General features: G+C 41.8%; 1 pseudogene; it reads right to left on the reverse strand.

The window, feature by feature from the left end:
* Positions 1–1,594: 1,594 nt before the first annotated feature.
* Positions 1,595–2,855, reverse strand: LOC147334807 (tripartite motif-containing protein 16-like protein; annotated as a pseudogene).
* Positions 2,856–25,057: the final 22,202 nt, after the last annotated feature.

Genomic DNA, 25,057 nt, shown 5'->3' on the forward strand with positions numbered 1-25,057 from the left:
ATCTGGATTGGGTTTAGGTCAGGTGACTGTGGAGGCCGGGCCAGCTGGCGCAGCACTTTATAGTCCATTTCAAACAATCTGATGATAGACAAGGAGTACAAAAATAAGCATACCTTAGCATGGTTGTCAAATCCACCTTTGTTCCTATTGTAATCCAGAATGGCCCAATGATAGTTGCAGTTATCTCCAAAACCATGTGCTGCCCTTGGTTCTTTTTGAGGAACACCGTCTTCATGTTTCCCAGTACATACTTGAATGTTTCAGGCATAACTTGTCCTGCCATGATATGTTGCCCAGATCGTTATGCTACATTTAAATGGCACTCTTGGCATATACTGTATAAAAGGGCAGCATCCCCTAAAAGTGACTAGATGCTCATCAACTGATGTTTGGATTGGGTTAAAAATGAGGGGCAGGCACGCCATCCACTGACTGCCAGCTTGTCTTGTTGATGACGGCCTGGTCTTGAATCACAGTTGTTAAAGTGAATCACGCATGGCAACATGGGAAATTCATTGAGTGATTGGCCCAAAAGATTGTCCAGCCAGACTCTGCATGAACTTCTGGTAGATTCATTTCTAGATCTGTACAAATCAAATGACTCATGTATGGTTTCATGTCTGTCTGGGTTACCTCCTTCCAAATGTCTTTGTGAATCTATTTCACATCCAAGTTATTCGTGTTTACCACTATGACTTTGATAGACTCAGTCAGGAATTGTCCAATGCAGGATGTGATGTGATTAATCCAGGATATGACATATTTTTAGTCCTGGGGCAGAAGTGTGCAAGATTGGGCACCACAGCAGCTTCCACTGCTGTCGGGGGGGCTGAGATGGCGGCCCTGAGTCTGCCGCCAACCTCACGGGGCAGATTCGCAGACGTCTGCAGAGTTGTGCTGGACTAAATGGGCCTCACTCCGGACAATCATCACCGGCACTTCAGGGCCTGAACTATTGAACTGTTATATCAGTCTGATCAAGTTAACAATATTTTTCAGAGATGAAACTTTTAACTCAGTCAAATTTTACTGGAACACAATACAGTGATTAACTGAGGAAGTTTTATATAAGGTGTCATTTTATTCCATACAAAGTTGTTTGAGTGCATATTACTTCTTCTTTTCACAGGGTTGCGCATATTTCAATGGCTAGTTTTCTTAAACAAAAGAAAAAGGAACCAACCAGAGAATAACACAAAAACACCCAACCAAACTGATCACTTCTCTAAATTGAAACATGACAGTGCACATAAATGAAAAACAGTTTCCCATAAAGAATAACTCTTGTGTAGAAGATATAACAAACTAGAAATGGGATGTTTTACATTAAATACCTTAATTAGAACAACATACAACATTTACAAAGATATATGAGGCTGTATTGTTTCTGCAGAGTGAAACACTTTTCCTTCATTAAAACAAAGCCAATCATTAACTAGACAACAAATAATGCAATGTCAAAGTCGCACCTATAAAGTGTTACTGACAGGCTAAGCAACAGCACATCAATAACGTCTGAGCAACAATGAAAGAGACCAAAGAAAGTGGAAACCGAAAAACCTGTTTTAACCAAGTGTCCTTCAATCATTTCTGTCTATTTCAGTTTAATCAACTCTGCGGTGTCACTGTCATAATAAAAGAACCGAAGTCCAGCATAGAGCGGCTGAGTGAATGTGGTCTGGACTCTGTGGAGGAGAGTCATGGTTTCAGAGACGCTGTAGAAAGACAGAATACCTGCTCTGTGATCCAGGTACACTCCTACTCTGGAGGACCGAGGACCTGAGAGGTTGGTTCGGACTTCATTGTGCCAAAACTGAAAACCATTTGAATCGTAACGTAAAGACCAAGATTTGTCGTTGAATCCAAATTTGCATTCATCGCCCCCCCCCCTGCTCTGCTGATATACTTGTATGCGACTGCTACACCAACTCCTCTCCCTCCCCACTCCACCTCCCAGTAACAACGTCCAGTCAGACTCTCTCTACTCAGGACCTGAAGCCATGCAGTGAATCTGTCTGGATGATCAGAATAAGACTGTTGTTGTTCCATTCTTGTTACTTTTCTGTTCCCCTCAGATAATAACAGATGTGTGTTTGCTGTGTTTGGATCCAGTATGATTTCATGTGAATATTTTAAGAATCCAGCTCTGGTCTTTGGCTCTGCTGGTGACAGTAAAACATCCTCTTCAGTGACTGTCAGTGAGATGTTTGTCCATTCCTCTCTCAGAATGTCCTGTAGTTTATCTCTGGTCTCTGACACAGCTGCTGTCACATCCTCAAAGTAGCTCAGATGGAACAAGAGAAGGTTTCTCGGTCGAGCTGAACTCCTTTCTGCGCCATTTCTCCTCTCAGTAATAATGACAGTGTAGGTTCCTCTTTGTAGAAGTGAAACTAATCTAAACCCAACATATGTGTTGTAGGCTGATAGCTGTCGGTGAGGGAATGAGGTGACATCACCAAGAGGAGGTGCTGTGTTTCAGTGAAATGAGGTAAGAGTTGTGAGTCTTACATTTAAACATTTTGGTCGGCTCAGTTTTTAGGTGGCAATTTCTGATTAATCGTGCCTTTAAACAGGCGACTTAAATGAATTCAGCAGTTCTCTCACTGCAGCATTTACGGCAACCCTTATAAAAAAAATGACTTAGCAATTAAACTAGAGCAATATCTGAAACCAGTGTAACTAACAACACCAATGTGAACAACGTCTAAAATTGTCACTGAAATTGCCAAAACTGCTAAACTGTGTCTACAGCATTGCCTACAACTACACAAGGCAACTCCCACAATCTCCCAAAAATCTGCAGGGTAACAAACCTGTGAAACTAACAAAACACCTGGAGTGATGCAAGCAACCATTGACACTATACCTGCAACTAACAAAATCAATGGAAACTACAGAAACCTCTGGCAGCAAAACCAACAACAGAAAGTGATCCCTTTTGCAGTTGAATAACCACTGTAACTGCAGCAACCTTAAAAACAACAAGATTCCATACTGTGCAACACATGTAAAACATTGCAAGCACACCAATCCTGTAATGACAACTTCTGCATTGTAATTCTTTAGCTGGCCCAAATTCTCATTTAGATTTGAAAGCATTTCACATACGTAAAGGCAGATGGCATAAGCATGAATTAAGACAAATGTTTGGGGAAGGCCTCAGAGCAGAATAGCAGTGGTGGCTCCCAGCCCAGGCAGATTCGCATATAGTAATGAGAGGAGAGTGAATTGAAATATAGTCCCTGTAGCTTCTGCACCGTGGCTGCTGGGTGACCCCGAGTCTGGGGCTCTCCTCAGCTCCTTCCAGGAGGGTGGCACAGTGGCACCTGCTAATTAATGTGACTTCTGTATGAAACTACAGCAATGCCTGGAAATCAGTCATATGTTTGCATCACTGTAGGGTCTTTATAGTATAAAGCACCTTGAGTGAACAGTTGTTGTGATTTGGCGCTATATAGATAAAACTGAGATTAATTGAGGAGCTTGTGTAACATTTTCATGTCTTTGAACGTTGAACGCTGAAACCTCGGAAAACAGTGAATATAGGAGTCGCAGTTTGTATTAAACAGAATACATATAGAATACATTTAAAAATGTTGGTCACCTCAGGTCTTACTTTGTAATTTCTGATCAATGATCATACAATCATTGAAAATCTGTCAAACCTAGAATGAGGAAAAGAGTAAGACCACATACAAGATTCTTATTTGTCGTTAAGGATGTGACAGAGGAGGATGCTAGGGACTGGATGAGATGGTGGCAGAGGATCTGCTGTGGTGATTCCCTAAATGGAGCAGCCAAAAGAAAAAGACGTGCTGACGTCATGAGTCGGTCAGTATGCTTAAAATACCAGTTTTCTAACTGACTGTCAGCTTTCACTGTGCAAAATGTGAATATTTTGTTTCCTCACTAGGAGGAAAACATTTAGGAGTAATGGTCATGTGCACTCTGCACCTCCAGACCTAAACACTATGAGAAGCTTTTAAAGATTACATGTGTCCAACTCCAGTGTTGTCAGAGTTCCTAAACAGACTCAGGCGCAGACGAGGGATCCTTGCAGAAAAGACAGTGAATGTATTTACAGTGACAACACCAAGTGATTATATATATACACAATGTTCTAGAGGGGCTCCAGGGACCGTGGGGGAAAAGGAAGGGATCAAACATGCTCCACTCCTCTCCAAATCACACTCCACTCTCCTCAGCAGGCTCTCATGCTTCCACACTCACTTGCAGGATTTCAGGTAGGCAGGTCTAGGAAAGATCTACACAAAGAAGCGTCAGTTAGTAACGACAACAACTCAAGGATTCTAGTTTTCAGATTAAAGGGTGCCTGACACAGATTGCTCAACGATCCAACGATGAGTAGCAAAGCACTACTGTCTTAAGAAGGGCTCAAGATTAGTGGAGATCAGCAGCAGGTGGGGAGATTGAACGCAGGTGCGTGGGCCAAGGGCGGGAGCCCGTAATAAGCACCGCCCCAGCAGAGGAGAGAGAGAGAGAGCAGAAAACAAAAAAAACCAAAAAAAACCAACATGTTGCCTAACAAGGGGTCAGCTGGCGAGGCACGGGGACCATGACAAATGTGCAGTTGTCCTGTCATTCACAAGTTAATAGATTAACTCAGAAATAAATAGAAATACTCAGTGCATGAAGATCACGAGTGCTGGAAACATTAGCAAAACAACTGGTAAATTTGGAGACTTGCAGTGTGCGAGCTGTTGTCATGTACATTGTTAACTATGTTTCAGCTCAGTAACTGCCTCGTTTGTTTGTTTGTTTTGCATAGATGTGCATGTATTTATTTTATTGTTGCTCTGTTTTGACGATGCTAATTTGAGATGCTGTCATCTCTGAGATGAGTTTTTGTACCTGATCTCTGGGCAGAAACAATAAACTTGACTAAACTGATATTAAAAACACTGATTTGTTCTAATCCAGATGTAGTAGCTTTACGATGATTTCTGCAGGTTGAAGAACAGCTGGAATCATCATCTGAACATTTAACCTTTGTAAGAGCAGCACAAAGACGCAGAAACAGGCTCTCTCTCAGTGTCGTTTTACAAATACTGTAATGTTACAGCTGCAGTAAAACCAAGATGAAAATAATCAGGGTGAATTTAATTGTTACTGAAACAAAATGTAAGCTCTTCACTAAATGCCTCACCATCTGCAATCCCTCTATAATCAGTCGTGTTTTTAGGCTATAAAGCTGTAAAACGATGAAAGTCCACAAAAACACCACTGCAAGCATCACAGGGAAACATTAGAATAGAATAGAATAGAATAGAATAGAATAGAATAGAATAGCCTTTATTGTCATTGTACAGAGTACAACGAAATTGGAGTGCCGCTCCCTTGGTGCAAGTTTCAATAATAAATATAAATGTAAAATATAAAAGTACAAAAAAACAACAAAAAAAAAAAAAACAATCGTAAGTACTCAAACAATAGTATGTACAATATATACAGGATAGCAGCATTGATATAATGACAGTGTGGCACACAGTGACTGTTTCGCTTCCTGCAGCAAAGCAGAAAATATGCAAATGAGGAACAAAATCCAACAGATTTAACAGAAGTAATGACCTTTTCTTTCTGTCCTGCTAAAACACATCACTAATAGCAGATACATTAGACGTGCTTGTTTAACTAAAGGAGAATCGCAGAGAGAACCAGGACACCAGCACTTAAGCAGCTAACACATAATAAAGGGAGCTGTAAAGGAAAAACAGGGAGAATAAAAACACCATAAACAACATCCTGACTCATCTGCATGAATCACAGCAGGTTCATCTGGAGTGTGTTTGTTTTAATTGTTGCTCTGAGTTCACACTTGAGCACCTGTGCACACAGAAGCATCTCTGCCTTTTTGTACCTCTGGTCACATTAAGATGGGCAGTGGGAGACTTTGGAGGGGCTTGCTCACATAAAATCAAATACAGTTGACATAATCTTCCAACAGCAGAATCTTTTTTCTGGATAAATCAAAATCAGAGACTTGAACACCTACACAGCATCTGAACATGTGCATACTGTCCTCACTACAGTCCCAAAGCTCATCATCTTGTTATGACTTATGGTTCCATAACAGGGTGTCAGTTCTGGAGTTTCCCCAAAATTACTGTTAACAGTACATATTCAGTCATAACCACACAGGCACTGCCTCTAAATAAAACTCAGTATCTGTACCCCCACTCTGACAGTGTATCTGCTCATTTCCTGTTGTTTTCACAGAGAGCTCGATTCTTGGTTTCCCCCCCAAAAACACCCCATGATGTGAAGATGATAGTAATGAGTTACACAGACCATCAGAGGGGGCAAAAGTACAGACGTTCTTTACTTAAGTAGAAGTACAGATACCCGTGTTTTTAAAAAATATTCTCCAGTAAAAGCACTGAAGCAACTTCTTTGAGTAAAAGTGAAAAAGTACAGTTTACAGGTTACAAGGTAACTAAAGCTTGTGCTATATTAATATAAGAATATAATCATAAAATATTATTAGTGCACAAGAATACAAATATTATTCTAATCTAAATTCTAATTCTAATGAATGTGCTTATTTTGAAACTATTATGTGGGAAACATGCAGTGAAATATTTTAAAACAATAACTATTTTCTGTTGCCTACATTGTAGAGGGTGACTTTGCCTCTAAACAGGAAAATGAGCAGTCAGGGGTTGAAGTGAATTCAGCAGTTGGAGGAACTCTAAAATTAGTAATGGCGCTCAGTGTGGGGAAAAAATGATGGCCCACAATAATTTCTGATGTAAGCTTCATAAAGTTTTCTTAGTGTAAAGGCTGCAATCAGCTGACCTGCTGCTCTTTGTGGATTTACACAACTGAACTTAACAACATGTACACAGTTTCACCAGCTATCATATCTGATGTCCATCCCCTACACTCACACTATGCGGCTTCACACTAGACAGTATACAGCTAGAATAAAGTTTCAATTCAGTTAAATAATCTAAGCATCATTATCTTAAATGCAAATTAATTTCTGCTACACTTGATGTAATCATAAGCAGTCCATCAGTGTTTTATAGTGAATTCACCACATGAACGCAAACTAACCTGTCTTTCCAGCCTACTTTAATCCCTGAATATAAACGCTAGATGAACTTAAAGGAACAAGTCTGTTTTGGAAATGTAAAGAGGAGAAAGTACAGATATTTTGTTTAAAAATGTAGGGAGTAAAACTAAACACTCAAGTGAAGTACACATACATGAAAAATCGACTTAAGTATTTGTACTTTATTAACGTCCCACCTTTGCAAACCATACCAGCATCAGTAAAACTTTATTAACATCCATCCTTAAATATATAGATGGTACATGGAAAAAAATTTAAATGATGAAATGATTTTATGTGCAGATTTTCATTGTTTTGCTCTTATTAACACATTAACACAACAACTGGTCACAACAATTAATTTATTAATCATTTTTCTCTCTCCCTGTTTTTTAAAAGACAAAATCAGTGTGTTTTCATCAGACTGCTCTCACATATACAGGAAGGTTTTTCCCTTTCCAGAATGTTTCATTTGACTGTTTTTCTACACAAACACGACCAACTGATGATTTTTTTTATTTCTACAGGTCTACATATATTTCAACATGTTATGGAATTTTTACTGTTTTATATGATTATGCTTCAAATGTTATGTTCTGCTTATGTTCACATATTTCACCAGATACAGTGTACCAACTCTGCAGAAACAGGAAGCTCACCCTGTGACATTATTAGCACACACACGAACTTCTTGACACATACACCCACACACACATATGCAAAATTAAAGGAAACTGCTATGCTTGTCCCACCCTGCTACTATAAGAATAAACGAATACTGCAGCTGGGTGTGACTCTCTGTCTGAGTTTCATCCGTGCAGCACGTTAACCTACACAAGTGTCTCAGTGTTGATTATTCACCTGACTGTTTGTTAACTGTAAATCTCTGACACAACACTAATTTTCTCTTTGCATTAGCAAAGACAAACAGAGAAAACCACAATAAAATCCACAAGTCGAGAACAAGCTTTCATAAAGAGGAAAAAGAAAATCACTCCAGACAATATAAACCACATATTGTGGGATTTCTATCAAACGACTAACTAACTAGTGAAGTCAGCAGGGTCTCCATGATTGATAAAAAGATGTCTGAGGTGGTAGTCTGTTGCACGGGGCCCCACAAGGAACAGTACTCGCCCCTTTCCTCTTCACCCTGTACACGTCGGACTTCAGTTATAACCAGAGATGGGCAGTAACGCGTTACTGTAATCCGATTACTTTTTTCAAGTAACGAGTAAAGTAAGGGATTACTATTGCAAAAATGGTAATTAGATTACCATTACTTTCCCGTAGGAACGCTGCGTTACTGCGTTACTAAAACCGAGATTTTTATTGCGAGAATGTCTCATGACAGTGACGTAAGCGAGTGCGACATTCGTGACAACAGCTGTGTGCAGATCAACAATGGATAATATATCGAGTGCGGGAGAGAATATGAGCGTGCAGCGTTTAAAGCGTGGAAGTACTGACCTTACTTTAAGTTTGATTCCATAAAAAGTGACAAAAACATTAGCGTCCATTGTACGTGGGAAGAAAACTTCCTTTTACATCGAAAAAAAACCCCTAAACTTCCAAGCAAGCACGAGTGCGCTACGACGTAATGGGAAATTCACAGAGAAACTCGTGGATTCTTCCACTGACCGCTGCGGCTCACCTGCACCAGGGCAAACATCCACCTACCCCACTCCTGCTTTACAGGTGAAAATAGAGCAAAAGGACCGCTAGTCTTTGATGTTATTTATTTTCTGCTGTGTTTTACTTGCATCTATTTGAAAGACTGAGTGTAAACACAAAATATATATATATATATTTTATATTATATTTATATTTTATATATATATTTTATGTGCTATAATGTGCAGAACAAATTTCTTCCAGTCAGAGAATGTTGCATATAATTAAATTTTTGCTTGATGCATAAAATTAAAAGATTAAAACTAATAAAACAAGTTTTAAAAAGAGACTTTTTCATTTGATTACATTTTGTATGATGGATTATGTAGAAAAAGTAGAATTGGGCTGAAAGATCTATCGCTTTATCACCTCTTCAGGTTGTAAATCGTGTTTTTAAAAAGTAACTAAGTAACTAAGTAATTAATTACTTTTGAAAATAAGTAATCAGTAAAGCAACGGGATTACTTTTTTGGGGAAGTAATCAGTAATTAGTTACTGATTACTTTTTTCAAGTAACTTGACCAACACTGGTTATAACACGGACACTTGCCATCTCCAGAAGTTCTCAGACGACACCGCCATTGGGGATTGGGTGTCGGAGGGAAACGATCTGGAATACAGAGGGGTCATCAATGACTTTGTCAGCTGGTGCCAACAGAACCATCTTTGCATCATTGCCAGCAAGACGAAGGAGCTGGTGATTGACTTCAGCAAGAAGCCACACAACATCCAGGGTTTGGACATTGAAACGGTGGAGTATAAATACCTGGGTTTTCACCTCAATAACGAACTGGACTGGTCCACAAACATAGATGCACTTTACAAAATGGGTCTAAGTCGTCTCCACCTGCCACGGCAGCTGAGATCCTTCAGGGTGAACAGGACACTCCTCAGGACATTTTATGACACTGTGGTGGCGTCTGCTATTTTCTATGCTGTGGTCTGCTGGAGTGGTGGAATGGCAGAGAGGGACAGGGGGAAACTCAACAAACTGGTCAGGAGGGCCAGCTCTGTCCTAGTCCGCTGAAGTCCATCAAGCAGGTTGGGGAGGAGAGGATGTTGTCTAAGCTAACATCCATCATGGACAACACCTCCCACCCCCTGCATGAGACTGTACGAGCACTGAGCAGCTCGTTCAGCAGTAGACTTTTACACCCGCAGTGTAGGAAGGTTAACCGGCTCATCATCCACATCGGCACCAATGACATCCCCAAACAGCAATCTGAGCTGCTGAAGTTGGACTTCCTCGAACTCTTCAGCCTCCTTGGTCAGCTGCAGGTGAGTGCTTTTATCTCTGGGCCCACCCCCACCTGTGGCAGAGGGATAGGCCGTTTCAGCCGGCTGCTCAGCCTTAACACCTGGCTTTCCTCCGCCTGTGTCTCCCACGGCGTGGGTTTTATTAACAACTTTGATGCCTTCTGGGAGAGGAGGCATCTTTTTGGGGCAGACGGGCTCCACCTCAACGCCTGGGGACGCCGTTTGCTGTCCGCCAATTTGGCATTTGGCGTACAGCACTCCCGCACATCGCCCTGTCACTACCCCAAACTGACATTACCTGCTGATCCGTCTGCCACTGACTGATGTTCCCCTGGTCCCAGCTCCTATATTTGTTCCACTTTTAACAGTAATACACAAAACTCTGGACTAGGACCTTTCTCTCCCACAGTCAACACAATACCCGTCATAATCACAAACAGAGAGCAACAGAATTATCATAAATCCAGTAACTCCAAAAAAATTAATAACCTCCGGCCTCTTCAAAAATATCAACATCCATTCAACTCTATTGTCAATAATCCACCAGTCTCAATCAGTATGGCACTTTTAAATGTACGCTCTCTGTCGAACAAGTCTTTTATTATTAATGATTTAATTTTAGATAATAAACTTGACTGTTTATTTTTAACTGAAACATGGCTGGGTTCGGATGCACCAGTTGTTCTCACTGAGGCCTCCCCACCAAATTTTAATTTCTCTTTTTCTATTAGAAGTGGTAAGAGAGGTGGTGGGACTGCATCTTTAGCCAACAACACAATCACCTCCAAACAAATTTTATTTGATCATTTTACCACTTTTGAATTCCATGCTATTGTTTTCAGCAGCCCTCCAGTTTTATCTGTCACAGTTTATAGACCACCTAAAGACAGCGCTGCTTTTATCAAGGAATTCTCAGAATTTTTAACAAACATACATTCAAAATATAACATGATAATTTTAACCGGTGATTTTAACCTGCACATAGATAATCCTTCTGACCCTGCAACAAAAGAATTCTTAAACATTCTTCACTGTTTGGATTTTACCCAGCATGTCACGCAGCCGACTCACAACAGAGGACACACTCTGGACCTGGTCATCACCCATGGGCTGTCCACCAGCGTCGTCTCTGTTGTTGACTTGGCTGTCTCTGACCACTACTGTGTGTTTTTTAACATCACCGGTTTTATTCAGCGGGAGACCTCGGTGCGAACTGTGAGGAGGCGCTATCTAACCTCTGAAGTGGCTGCAAATTTTACCAGGGTTTTAGTCAAATGCCCCCCTGTGATTTTACCTGCACCCTGCGATTTGATTTTTAGTTATTTCAACAGCAAACTGAAGAAAAGCCTTGACTCCGTTGCTCCACTCACCACCAAAAAGATTAACGTAAAACATGCATCACCTTGGAGAAACGAAGAAGTCAAAAAACTCAAAAGAAATTGCAGGGCAGCAGAAAGGAGATGGAGGAAAACTAAAAATAATATCAACCATCAAATATTTTGCGAGCAACTTAAAGTGTACAATAATACATTAAGGAAGTCAAGAAATTCATACTTTGCCAAAATAATCAGTATTAACAAAAATAATCCCAAGGTCCTCTTTTCCACCATAGAGCACTTATTTAACCCTGATTTTAACAGCTCCCAAAGAACCCCCACAGACTCGCTCTGTGAGCAGTTTGCAGACAACTTCAGGGGAAAGATCAGCGCCATCAGATCTGATATTTTATCTAATCGCGATATGATTTTAAATACATCTGAGGGCTCGATTGTACCTGAGGAGACACTGGACAGCTTTGTCCTGGTTAATGCTGAGAACTTTCAGAAGGTTTTCTCCACAGTGAGACCCACCACATGTCTTTTAGATCCAATTCCTTCTTCACTCTTTAAAACACTTTATGGATTTTTTGAGGCTGAGCTTTTATGCATGATGAATTGCTCTCTTCAGTTGGGTGTCTTCCCTGCTGCCTTTAAAACGGCGGTGGTGAGGCCCCTTCTGAAGAAGAGCAATTTGGATTGTAATGATTTTAATAACTACAGACCTGTATCCAACTTACCATTTTTAAGTAAAGTCTTAGAAAAACTTTTTTTTACTCAGATTACTGATTTTCTCAATGATAGACAGATCCTGGAGATATTCCAGTCTGGATTTAGGGTGAACCACAGCACAGAGACGGCTCTCCTAAAGGTTTTAAATGATCTTAGATGTAACTGGGACTCCCAAAAGCTCTCAGTCCTGGTGCTACTGGATCTAAGCGCAGCCTTTGATACAGTAGACCACGCTATTCTTTTAAACAGACTGAAACACATGGTGGGCCTCTCTGGTGCTGTACACAGCTGGTTCACTTCCTATCTCTCTGACAGAACTTTTATGGTGAGTATGGATACATGCTCCTCTAAGATCCATAAAATGACATGTGGTGTGCCTCAAGGGTCGGTTCTAGGCCCTGTACTTTTTAATTTGTATATGCTCCCTCTCGGCGGTGTCATCAGGAGGCATGGAGTGAACTTCCACAGTTACGCTGATGACACGCAGCTGTACATCTCCGTGTCTCCTGATGACACCAGACAAATGGATGCCCTCTTTAACTGTATCTTGGATATAAGATCTTGGATGGCAGAAAACTTTTTACAACTTAACCAGGACAAAACTGAAGTTTTAATTGTCGGTCCTGAGGCTCAGAGAGAGAAACTCTTGTCTAAATTAGAGGCATTTTCACTATGTCCTTCGCTACAAGTGAAAAACCTGGGTGTTATTTTTGACTCTGAGCTTGGTTTTATCCCACATATTAAACATGTAACTAAAATTGGATTTTATCATCTAAAAAATATAGCCAGAGTCCGCCCTATTCTCTCTCGGGCCAACACGGAGATGCTGATGCATGCTTTTATTACCAGTCGCATTGATTACTGTAATGCCCTGCTCTCTGGTCTTCCTAAGAAGAATATTTCAACTTTACAACTCTTGCAAAACTCGGCAGCTCGTGTGCTGACGAAGACCAGAGGGCGGGCCCACATTACACCGGTTTTAGAATCGCTGCACTGGCTCCCCGTGTGTTTCAGGATCGATTTTAAAGTTCTTTTATTGGTTTTTAAATGTCTTAATGGTCTTGGGCCTTCCTATCTCTCAGATCTGCTTTTACCATACGAACCCTCGCGGACCCTGAGGTCCTCTGGTACTGGCCTTTTGATTGTCCCTAAAGTCAGGACACATACTCACGGAGAGGCAGCTTTTCAGTGGTATGGTCCTCGTCTGTGGAACAGCCTGCCGGAGGAGCTCAGGGCCGCAGAGAACGTACATGTTTTTAAGAACAGGCTCAAGACCCACCTTTTTAATTTAGCTTTTACTTAGCGTTTATTTACTTTATGCTTATTTATTCTATCCTGTTATTCTATTATTAATTTAGGATTTACCTAATATTTGTTTGATTTTATTCTTATTCATTTTTTAATCTTCTTATTCTATTTATATTTATATTGTATCCTGTTCTTATTTATTTTATCATTTTACCCTATATATATTGTATTGCGTCATATCTCCAGTGTTTCCTCGGAGGGCGCTCTCTGCACCGGGGCTGTTATTGACCGTGGCTGCTGGGTCTCTGGGGTCCTCTCAGCCTGGCTGGGGGGCTCCTTTGCCTCCCTCCTGCTGTGTGCCCAGCCTGGAGGCTGCGGTCTGTGACCGGCTCCCGGTGCAGACGGCTCCCTGTTATAGTGTTTCCTCACTTGGCTCATGCGAGCCCAGCCCAATTTTTACTCTTTAAGTGTGCGCGTGTGTGTATGTGTGTGTGGGTGGGGGGATATATGTGTATTGAGAGTGTGGGGAGTGAGTTGGAGGGTGGGGTGGGCTGCTTTTAACTATGTAAAGCACTTTGTGCTACATTTTCTCTGTATGAAAAGTGCTTTATAAATAAAGATTGATTGATTGATTGATTGAAGGAGCGCTACCACAGTTCATTCTTACCAGCAGCTGTCAGACTCTTTAATGCAGCTTAACATTCTTTTGGTCATCTTACTCACCAGCTTCTTTGTTTCCTGTACATTTTATACATATCTCCATACAATTTTTTTCAATGTTTCTATACATATTCTGTACATTGTTACCTGTATATACAAACTTTGGTTTTTTATGTTTATAGGACCACCTTGTGTTTCCTGAAATTTCTCATCCGTGGGATAATGAAGGTTTATTCTATTCTATTCTATTCTATTCTATTCTATTCTATTCTATTCTATTCATTAATAGAGCAGCTGAGTGCATGTGAGCTGGACTCTGGAGAGTCATGGTTCAGCTGTAGAAAGACAGAAGACAGAATACCTGCCAAGTATTTCATGGATGTAACCATTTTGAGATATTATGTGAGAAAAGCATACTGATTGTTTATTTAATAATCATTAATCAATTCAATAAAATTTTCTAATTAGTGAATGAACACAACAGCAGTTGCCTCATGGCGTTTTATACAGGCCTGGGGATCTGAAGACCATTTAAAGGTTCCTGGATAATACTGCTTGTTTTTTAGGAATTTAACTGAATTTTCAGGCTTTTACTGTACTAATTAATTATGTTTATGTGTTTGTGTAGATTTTTATTAAAACTTTTCAAACCTGTGGTGACTGTAGCAGACGAATGAAAGTGAAATGCTGCCTGTAAATACAATCAGATAACACTGTGTTCAAAGAAGAAATTTAAGAAAGTTCAACAAAGAATTCCACTTTAATTACAACAAGTCAAAGTGGACACAATTCATGGAAACTATCCCCAGAGGCCAAACCAAGCGTTATATCAGACAGTAAGATGTTTATTTTTGCTGTAATATTTAATACAACATTTTCACATGAGAATCACTTTAAGATCAAAGAGAAAGGAAGTGGATCAAACCACTGTCAGCCATATGATGGCTGTTGTGAGTGAATTCAGTGCCTGAAGATGAACACTAACAGCTAAGAACAGCTAAGTGATTTAATTAAGACAAACACTTACTGACTTTAGTAGATTCAGTTACTATGGCAACAGTCTCCCCCCCCCCCTTCGCCCTTTGCCTGGTAATGTTGACTTCAAAACAGCTTCTCTGGCTCCCTCCGCAGGTTAAACTGTTGAACTGCCACATTAACCTTTTACCAAAAAGTTGATTATGTGACTTGTAAGGTCAGTTCCTTCATCATTAATACATATACATATACATATACATACATACATTAATACATACATCATTAATATGCAATAATACTAATAATACCAATAATAACAACTTTTTCTAATGATTTTTCTTATTTCTATATTTAAAATATAGATATAATATGTATAATACAATATATATTAAAAGTACACACTTTTCAGTAGAATTAGTAATTGTGTCTTTATTAAAATAAAAACATTTAAAGTAATTAAATATTTAGAATAATGATCATCTGAACCTTTGCATTAAGAAGTAAGAAGTCTTTTCTTTTTTGTTGAATACCCCCCGATTTAAAGCAACACTTACTGTTCTGTTAGCTTCATCATAAATTCCAGGACAAAAAATCACACAGCTCACCACCAAACAAAAATGTCACAAAAAGCATTTCAATAATATCTTCCACACACACGTGGCTTAGCAGATTTGGCTCAGTTTGTTCCCTGAATGCCTTTTTTGCTTGCTTCTGACCACTACTCATGCTAGGGTCTTCATCTGGGTCAGAATTTTCTCCAGGACCCAGGTCAGACCGACTACTTTTTCTCTTCAAATATTTATCTATTGTTATTACGTGCTGTGTTGTCTCACCCACAGCATAACTATTATGTAATTTCTTCTTTGTCTTCCTCTGTTTTACTGGCAGTTGGCAACTCATATAATTAGAGCTGGTAATTGTACCGCCCTCTAGTGGAAGAGAATGTAATTGTTCTTCCCATTACTCACGCTGGTCGCTTAGAGTACCAATCAGGTGAAACCAGATAATCTTCCACGGCACACCTGTGTGCTGCGGCACAGTGGTTGGGAAACACTGGGTTAGGCATTAGGATAAGCAGCTAGTGAAAGCATTATGTCAGTTAGATGTCCCCACAAGGATATGAAAACATGATTCTCTGTGTGTGTGTGTGTGTGTGTGTGTGTGTGTGTGCTGCATCTTCTACAAACCCTCACAGTTTAATGAGTCCCAGCCGGATGTTTTGATGTTGAGTTTTACTCTCTGCGAGTCAGGCTGAGAGCTTTTCCCTGACTTTATTAGATGTTTTAATCCCTCATACACACACACACACACACACACGCACACACACACACACACACACACACACACACACACACACACACACACACACACAATGAAGATTACCTTTCCATGAGTCTGTATCTGGGTCCTCTCCTGTCTGCACACAGCTGGATTATGACAAAACCACCTCAACTGGCTCCTTTCAGTGTGGAGGTGTAGCAGCTATACTCTGAATAGAAAAGAATAGAGTAAACCTTTATTATCCCACGGATGAGAAATTTGGGTGTTACACAGCTCTTGTAGAAAGGACAATATGAAATATAAAAGGAAGACACAAAGTGTCCCTATATACATAAGAAACTGAAGTTCGTATATTCAGGTAACAATGTACAGAAATATGTATAGAAAAATTGTACGGAGATGTGTATAAAGTGTATAGTGAAGCCCTCTTGAATGACTGCACTCTTCACCCGATCTCTACGAGAGAGGAAGGCCACCCTTTGAAGAAAGCTTTATAGTCCCTATAAACAGTCAATAGAAATGTGCAAATCTCAGAAATCATTGGAGCAGTGTCCTGGTAGTGTGCTTGCCTTCAGTCAGCACTTGTCTGACATTTTTCAGCAATGAACCCTGGAAATTTCACTATAAATGTGAAACTCACATTTTTCCTGCTTGACAAAGAAATGGTTGTTGTGTAATACCTGGTGGATGTAACATTAGTGGTTGGTGAGGGTCTTTCAAAGATCAGTATGTTGTCCTGAGAGAAGGCTGTCTTCTATTCCCGAGATAAACATTCAAAAGACAACAGAGGCAACAACAGAGCAAGAAAAGTATATGATACCTGCTTTTAGGGAGTAACAGATAGGGTTTTGGAGCGTAATGTCACGGGAGTTGGCGTGGCCAGGATTTTTGTTTGAGGCGCCATATTTCTGGGCCAAACAAAGCGCTAGCGAAAGAGGAGCGATAGCACGATAACACCAGCTATGGTTCATTCTTGCTGTGTTAGATTGCATGACCAGCAAGGGAATAAGCTTGAAAATGGGCTATCTTGTCATTGTTTCTCCACCTGGAAGCAACATGAGGAAGCTTATGTATCGGATGTTACCAAAAGAAGGCGTCAAGCCTGGATAGCAACTGTGAGACGAGCTGATATCCAGTTCTCAAACAATCTCCAAATATCTCTTAGTGTGCTCCAGACATTTTCATTCCGGTTCAGCCCCCCGGATTTGGTATAGCGTGGATATCCTTTGTTCCAGCTCGATCACTTTTTGGCTCAGGTTGATGCAGCTTTCACAACTGGATGTTGAGGTAAGTGGTGCCATTCCGAAATCTCGTACCGGTGACAGCGTCAAAAACAAAAAACTGCTGTATCGCTCTCAAACTGCTCCTCTGTGAACCACAGCCTGATAACCCTCCCTCTTCTTCCTGCTCTTAAACACAGCACCTCCTCTCTGTCCATGTGTTTCCTCGTTCCCTCCACTTCAGATCTTCACTTTGAACATTGGTGTAGGGTAATTTCCAATAAACCAAGTTCAAAAAAGCGGAGTCTATGGCTGACGCGTGTTCCTGGTTTCCAAAAGAAATGCTTCCAGTTGCATTATGATTTGAAGACTGTTTATTTATTACAAACTGAAGATGTAACAATGAACTCCTTCCTAAATAAGCATGAAAGTTCCAAAAAATAGCAGTTATCCAGAACTACCTGTGCACACAGTCAGAAAACCGTGAAACTCCTAACCTCTCTGTCCATGCTCCTCCCCTTCCCTCTTTTAGGTTCCAATCCCAAAACAGTGACTTAAAATTACTTTATGGAAACACATATATTTTCACATTTATTAATCCTGAAAAGATGACTTATGTAATGAATCTATGAATTATAAAACAAACATGAACTCAATCGTAAATAAAAATATAAAGCAGATGTCTGGCGCTTACATTACCGGCCCCTAATTGTTCTAATAATGTATTGCCTTAGAACAATTACCACGTTTTTTAACTTTACAAACTTAATATGAACCACGTTTAGACATATCCAATGTTTAAACATATGACAAAATGTTATTTATAGACAAATGAATTGTCCAATACTTTGCCAATCAGCTTTGCAAAGTATATTAAGGATGGTTTCTCTTCATTTCCAAAAGAACAGATGAAAAAGAATAAGAAAGAAAAGAAGGAAAGAGAGAAAGAAGGAAAGAGCCAGAGGTTGCTAGCACATGGCTTATCGTAGGGGCTTAGTCTTTACCACTAGCCCCTTTAGATTCCCCAAGCAGACAAATCTTGGTGATGGGTCTGTCCAAAACATTAGTCTTTGTCTTTATCCGGACTCGGCAAACGAGACCCTTCTTGTCTGGAACTGTTTTGATGATCTTTCCCATAATTCATGAGTTTCGTGGTGCACAGTCGTCCACAAGAAGAACGACATCTCCTTCTGCAAAGTTTCTTGATGCTGTGGCCCACCGCTGACGTTCTTGAACTTGAGGTAGGTGTTCTTTAATCCATCTCTTCCAAAATAGATTGGACATATACTGCACCTGTTTCCATCTACGTCGTGAGTAGAGGTCATTCTGGTCAAACAATCCTGGAGGCAATGAAGGTTTTGTTTTCAACAACAAAAGATGATTAGGTGTCAGAGCCTCCAAATCATTTGGGTCGCTTGATGCCCTGGTGATTGGTCGGCTGTTGATGATCGACTCTGCCTCACATAAGACTGTATGAAGGCATTCTTCTTCCAGAACTTGTTCTCTCACAGTAGAATTCAACACTTTTCGTATTGATCTTATCAACCTCTCCCATGCTCCGCCATGATGTGAAGCAGTGGGAGGGTTAAATGTCCACTTAATTCCATGCTGTTGAAATAGATGCTGAAACGGTGAAGTGTTCCAGTCAGTGATTGCTTCCTTCAGCTCACGACTGGCAGCACCAAAATTCGTCCCATTATCTGAGCGAATCTCCTTCACTTGTCCTCTCCGTGCTATGAAGCACCAGATTGCATTTATGCATGAATCTGTGTCTAATGATGAGACCAGCTCTATGTGCACTGCACAAACCGCTAAACAAGTGAATATAACACCGTATCTTTTTAAGATGGTTCTTCCACGTCTTACTTCGAATGGGCCGAAGTAGTCTACACCAACCCGGGTGAAGGGTGGATCATCTGGCAACACTCGCTCTTGTGGAAGATCAGCCATCAGTTGTTTCCCAACTCTCCCATGCAAGCGACGACATGTCACACACTTTGTGATGATCTTTCTAATGGCTGTGTTGGCACTTGGGATCCAAAACTTCTGTCGCAATTCAGAGAGCATGTGATTGAGCCCTCCATGCCGTTTCTTTATGTATCTGTTGGAGGACTAAGTCAGAAATGTAAAAGTCTCTAGACAGGATAATAGGCTGCTTAGCAATTTCCGGCATAGCTGCCCAGCTCAGTTTTCCCACCAACTCTCAACAGATCTTCCTGTAGTACAGGGTTCAGTTTGTATAAGTGGCTATTGCGCTTCACACTTTGTCCCTTGTGTAGAGCTGAAACCTCATCCGAGAATTTCTCCTTCTGGCAAAATCTGATTATATCGAGCTCTGCTTGATTCAGGTGTTCCACTGAAATTTGTGTAGGCTTAAAGCTTGTCCTGAAACTGTCAATCTGACTTTGCCTCAGCTGTCGATCATTGTCTAAGCTATTCTCCACACTGGTTACGCATTGCTCTTTACGTTTTTGACAGAGACTCCAAAGTAAGGCTTTAAGTTTCAGGAACCACGCCACCGCTCTTTTCAACTTTGTCCATGATGAGAAGTAATTTATCAGTCTCTTGAATGGAGCAACATTTTCCTCCACCTCTATCTTCTTTACTGTGGCTCTCTTGATCTCAGGATCACCAGAAGTGATTTCCGAACAATTCAGTGGAGTGTTAGGCCAAAACTCCACTGGACTGCGAAGAAAATCTGGCCCAGACACCCACGTTCTGTTCTTCATAAATTCATCTACTCTTTGCCCTCTTGAGGCGCAGTCAGCAGGATTCTTGTCTGTGCTGATGTGTTTCCACTGTTTCACATCAGAGCCTTTCAGGATAGCTGCAACTCTGTTTGCCACAAACATACGAAAACGCGTGGTCTCATTCCGGAGATACTGGAGCACCACCGTACTGTCTGTCCAAAAAACTGATTCTGCAAGGTCCAGTTGTAGCTCTCTTCTCAGGACACTATCCATCCTAATGGCTACTGTAGCAGCAGTCAATTCCAGACGGGGTATGGTAGGAGGCCTGAGAGGCGCCACTCTGGACTTGCCCATCATAAATACACATTGTGTCTCATTGCTCGTGTTACGCATGAGTAGGTAGCTGACTGAGCCATATGCATCCTCACTTGCGTCTGCAAAGTGATGTAGTTGTGCAAATACATCATTTCCAAAATCTTTGGGCTTGAAACATCTTGCAACTGAGAAGTGTTCCAAAGCAGGAAGGCTGGTTAACCAGTCAGTCCACCGCCTCTTTATGTGCTCAGGTAAGTCGTCATCCCACCCGATCTTCAATCTGCACAATTCCTGCAGGATAATCTTTGCTGGCAAGACTGCTGGCGTCCTCTTCTTGTGAATGGGCGATCTTTGATGTTGATCTTAAATCTGAATGTGTCTGACTCAACACACCAATTGAGACCAAGGGCCCTCTCAAGTGGAAGTTTGCCATGATCCAGGTCCAGGGTTTTCATTTCTGCTGCCAGTTCAGACTTTGGGATGGAGTCAAGCACCTTCCTTCGGTTGCTCACCCATTTGTTGAGATGGAAGCCTCCGTTGGCACAGATTTTCATTAGATCTTGACACACTGATATAGCTGCCTCCTCCGTAGCGACAGACTTGAGACAGTCATCAACGTAAAAGTTCTGCAGGACTGTTTGAACAACTTCAGCTCTGAACTGCCTACTCTGGTCTTCAGCACACTTCCTCAAAGCAAAATTGGCGCAACTGGGTGAGGATGTGGCCCCAAACAAATGCACAGTCATCTTGTGCTCAGTCAAAGCTTGATTGCAGTCGCCACCTGTCCACCAGAGGAACCTGAGTAAGTCAGAGTCACCGTCGGGCACCTTCACCTGGTGAAACATTGCTTCAACGTCTGCCATAATTGCAACAGGTTCCTGTCTAAATCGTATGACAACACCAATGAGACTGCTTGTCAAATCTGGACCCTGAAGAAGTTGATCATTCAGGGATGTGCCCTGATAGGATGCTGCACAGTCGAACACAACTCTTAATTTCTGCTTCACAGGGTGGTACACGGCGTGATGGGGTATATACCACACGTTTCCTTCTTTGTGCGCCAGTTCATCATTTGACAGTTGTACTGCATAGCCCTTTTTAAGAAGGTCTTCCATGAAGTCTGTGTACTCTTGTCGGAAGCAGTCATTCCTGAGAAATTTAAGCCTCATGTTATGTGCTCATTGTTCAGCGACTGAGCGATTATTTGGCATGGTGACCAATCTGTTCTTCAGAGGTAGACATATTGTATTGTGGCCATCCATCAGTTTTGCAGATTCCATGACCATGTCCATAAACTAATGGTCCTCTCTTGACATTTCCACTTCATCATGTTTTCCTCCCTCTGGAAAATCCACCATGAACTGTTGAAGCCACAGGTTCTCTAAACGGCTCACTGATATGCGGTTTGCATTAGCCTTGGCTGGGTTTCTCTTGTCTGCATGACAGCCAGTTTCTCTCAAAGGTCCATTCACAGTCCAACCTAGCTTGGTTCTTACAGCATACGGTCCATTACCTACACTGCTTACAACCTCCCATGGCTCCATTGCTTTAGGTACATTTGCTCCGATAAGCAATCCAATGTCAGTCTCAATTCGAGGCAGTTTTACTTCTTTAAGGTAAGGCCACTTTTCGAGATCCTTCTGTAGGGGTATGTTTTCTTTTCCTACAGGTATTGTCCTTTGTGTGAAGACATCTGGCAGATCAATAAAGTCGTCACCAGATAAACTACTGACCTCCAAGCCTGACACTACATGAGTACAGACAGGTTTCTCTTCATTCATAGTTTTCAGTAGTATGTCAGTTTTCCTTCCAGTGATCTTCAATTTGTCCATTAATGTCTCTGTACAGAATGTGGCAGAGCTTCCTGGGTCCAAGAAGGCGTAAGTCTGCACTACTACACTTCCCTTTTTGGCTTTGACCTGTACAGGAACTATTGCAAGTGTGTAGTCATCTTCCCCGGCCCCAGTTGGCCCACAATCCTCAGACTCTGCACAAAGGCACTTAAGATCGTTTGACTTTCACTGTTCTTAGTTTTCTTCTCTGTGTCAGCATCTGTGTCCCTTTTCTTGATATGCAACAATGTATGATGAGCAAGAGAACATACTTCACAGCTCACCTTTTTCTTACAAAGTTTGCTCATGTGACCTTGCTTCAAACAGCTAAAACACAGTCCTTTGCCTTTCAAAAATTCCAGCTTTTCGTTGTGTGGCTTGCCCTTAAACTTACCACACAGGTCTATGATGTGCCCACCATTACAGAACAGACATGCCTGTGGAGTGGGTTTCACATAATTTGTGTTTTCCATTGGCTTTGTGTCTTTCTCCTGAATGTCCAATGGTGTGGCACTGGTGGTGAATGACTTCTTCATTACAACCCTTTTCTGATCCTTGTTACTGTTTTGTTTAATGGTGAATGGTTTAGCAGTGGTGCTATCCTTTATGTCACCAAAAACAGGGTGAAGTGCAATTTTGGCTTGTTTATTAACAAACTCCACCAAATCCTTGAACTTGACTCTTCTGTCGCCTCGCTCTTGCATACCACACACAACAGTTCTCCACCTTTCACGTAACTTGTATGGAAGTTTTGCTACAATGGCTTTCAGGCTTGCGACATTATCAAGTTCCTCCATGTAACTCACTTCAGCCATGGTGTTACAGCAAGCTGTCAGAAAGAGTTTAAACGCATTTAAGGCTTCTGCATCTTCTGGCTTGATAGGTGCCCAGTTTGAGACTTTGTTCATGTAGGCTACAGCAATTTTGCAGTCATTTCCAAAGTGCTCTTTAACGAGCTGTTTAGCCTTGTTATAGCCTACATCTGGCTTCATATGAAGGCAGCTCTTTATTAGCTCTTTCGGCTGTCCATTAGTGAACTGCTCTAAGAAGTAGAGGCGGTCCTTAGGCCTTTCAGTGTGAGACTCTACTCCGTGCTCAAAGGCGCTTACAAATGTATTGTAATCTAGAGGATCACCACTGAAGGTAGGGATGTCTAAAGGTGGCAATGTCATCATTTTTTGTTGTTTCACCATCAGCTCAGTTATATTATTCTGACGTGTCATAACAGTACAGAGTGTTTCAACTGCTTGCTCATCTGCTGCAAAATCCACTCTAGACTGCTGCGTACCAATAGGGTGATTTTGTAAAGGCATGAATTCCCCATAACCATTTTCTGTGTTGGTGACTGGAGTTTGACTTACAGGTAATGGTATGAATCCAGAATCAATAGTCGTTGGGTATGCAGGACTCACATGCGACGAGCGCTCATTTTCAAAATTCTCTAATACCTTTAATTTAGCATCAGAGGCGGCAATAGCAGTTTGCAGATCAAGCTGCTCTCTTTTTGCTTTCAACTCAGTTTTCTGTCGTTCAAGCTCTTGTTTTTGTTTGAGAGCAGTTGCTTGTGCAAGCAATGTGGCTCTCGCCATTTCAGCTTTGAGGCGTACTGAGGAAGCAGTGAACACTTGGCTCCCAACGGCTGACCTGCGCCTCCTGCTTTTACTGCTTAATGCAGCGGACATCACAGAAACACTGTCGGAAGGCTGGATGTCTGCATCACACTGTCTAGCTTGTTCTGTGCGCTCCTCAGCTGCTTTAACCCACGTTTCCACATGTTGCATGAATCCACGAATACGACTAGCATTAGGTTCATACCAAGAACTTTGGTCCTTTTCAAATTCGGAGGAGATTATCCCCACTGCGAGAGTCACCACATTCCCAAACCAGAAACCGTGGATGGACAGATCGATCCGCACTGCAGTCAACGCCAGGACCGCCTCCTACAACGCGGGTCTCGCCACTGGCGATATGAGCGCCTACAAAGCGGCCTCATACGGCGTGCGGCACGCGGTGAGAGATGCCAAACGCGGTACCGGGAACGTGTGGAGTACCGCTTCCACCAGGGCGACACACGGAGTATGTGGCACGGTCTACGCACCATTACGGACTACAAAGCCAGGGACACTGCGCCGATCAACGCCGACTCAGCATTCACCAACGAGCTGAATCAGTTCTACGCCCGTTTCGAGGTTAGCCAGGCGGCTAATGCTATCTACCACCTGACTACCGAGGACAGTGACGTCATCAGCGAGAGACCGGTGACCAGCATCGCGGAGCATGACGTCCGAGCGACATTGAGGAGAGTGAACACAAGGAAAGCGGCGGGGCCAGACGGCATCACCGGCCGTCTGCTGCGCTGCTGTGCTGACCAGCTAGCAGGTGTGTTCACTTACATCTTCAACGAGTCCCTGGCGAAGTCTGTGGTCCCCACATGCTTCAAAAGATCCACCATCATCCCTGTGCCCAAGAACAGCAAACCCTCATCCCTGAACGATTACCGGCCAGTTGCACTGACCTCGGTAGTAATGAAGGTGTTTGAGAGGCTGCTGAAGAACATCATCTCCTCCTCCATCCCAGACACCACAGATCCGCTGCAGTTCACCTACAGATCCAACAGATCCACAGAGGATGCCATCGCCCACGTCCTACACACCACTCTCAGCCACGTGGACAAGAAACAGGGTAACTATGTGCGAATGCTGTTTGTTGATTACAGTTCAGCGTTTAACACAATAGTGCCCTGCAGACTGTTCACAAAGCTGAGGGATCTGGGACTTAACAG

The sequence above is a fragment of the Aulonocara sp. 'chitande type north' Nkhata Bay genome, linkage group LG3 (assembly GCF_057382095.1).
Source record: "Aulonocara sp. 'chitande type north' Nkhata Bay isolate Kocher_YH1m ecotype deep benthic linkage group LG3, A_spYH_male_GT1.1, whole genome shotgun sequence".
Taxonomy (NCBI): domain Eukaryota; kingdom Metazoa; phylum Chordata; class Actinopteri; order Cichliformes; family Cichlidae; genus Aulonocara; species Aulonocara sp. 'chitande type north' Nkhata Bay.